General features: G+C 32.9%; 1 long non-coding RNA gene across 1 annotated transcript; it reads right to left on the bottom strand.

The window, feature by feature from the left end:
* Positions 1–112: 112 nt before the first annotated feature.
* LOC105114655 (uncharacterized) lies at positions 113–497 on the bottom strand. Its single transcript, XR_840180.1, has 2 exons — positions 398–497; positions 113–186 (listed from the first exon to the last, which is right to left on the bottom strand). It is a non-coding gene; the product is annotated as an uncharacterized LOC105114655 (long non-coding RNA).
* Between the last annotated feature and the right edge of the window lie 642 nt (positions 498–1,139).

Consider the following 1,139-nt stretch of genomic DNA (forward strand, 5'->3'; position numbering starts at 1 on the left):
TTTTCTTTTTTTTATTATGTTTAGCTAAATTTATTATGTCAATGTGAAAAGGTTACACTAATAAGGTTACATTAATCAAATAAGATAACTAATGTGAACCACAAGAGACTTCTTTGATCGACCATGATCTTGCAATTCTTGGGCACTGAAGGTGTCATTAGCCATATGCTTGTCCAGTAATGCATCCTGGTATTACAAATGGAGGCAATGAGGTGCGACAAGCAACAACAATGCAAATAGATGCCACCATATAAATGAGTTGAACACCAGCCTCAAGAACAAATAACTTTGTAAAGTCTACAATCATTTTCCTTACATTTTAATGTTTCATATGGATATAATAGCAAAAACAGAAAGGAGCAGCACTGAACAAAACAAGTGAAATAGGTATACACACCTTGGCCACAAAAATATCTTTACACCACTGTGCAACACTATCATCTGTTTCTGGCAATTCCTTCATCAAATGCCGCTTTATGTGTACGTGCACCTGAATGGGAGCAGACACTTCTGCAATTGGGAGAACACATCAATCTTTTAGTCGTGTAAAGTTTTTAATGTCGTTGCCGGGTAGGTAAGTTCTTATACAGATTATAGTATTTATTTTATTTTCTCTTTTCACTTTTCTTGTATATAACTTTGCTTCTTTTCTCTTGTTTTTTTTTTTCTTTCTTCCTTTTATTCTATTCTTACACGTGCATGCGAGTGTTGTCACATACATTAAGTGGTAGACTTTGTAGTGTATCCTCATCATTTTTAGAAAATATGGTCGAAGAAGATAATTAATCACTTTATAATGAGAATAATGAGAATAACGTGTTAGAACACTTAGAGACCACATAAATCCCATAAGAACAAGTGCACCATCATGTATAATTTTTCCTCCTAATGCATCTCATTTTAATTTTAAGCTAGACATTATTTAACTTTTACCTTCTTTTCATTGCTTAGATTTAGAAAATCCATACTTGTATTTAAGGGAATTTGAGGAGGTCTGTAACACCTATAATGACTCAAATTATAGCATGAACACCATAAGATTAAAGCTTTTTTTCTTTTTCATTAAAAGATAAAGCTAAAACATGGCTACAAAATTTGAGACCAGGATCCATTCGTGCTTGGGATGAAATGCAACAACA

The sequence above is a fragment of the Populus euphratica genome, unplaced genomic scaffold (assembly GCF_000495115.2).
Source record: "Populus euphratica unplaced genomic scaffold, PopEup_1.0 scaffold559.1, whole genome shotgun sequence".
NCBI classification, from domain to species: domain Eukaryota; kingdom Viridiplantae; phylum Streptophyta; class Magnoliopsida; order Malpighiales; family Salicaceae; genus Populus; species Populus euphratica.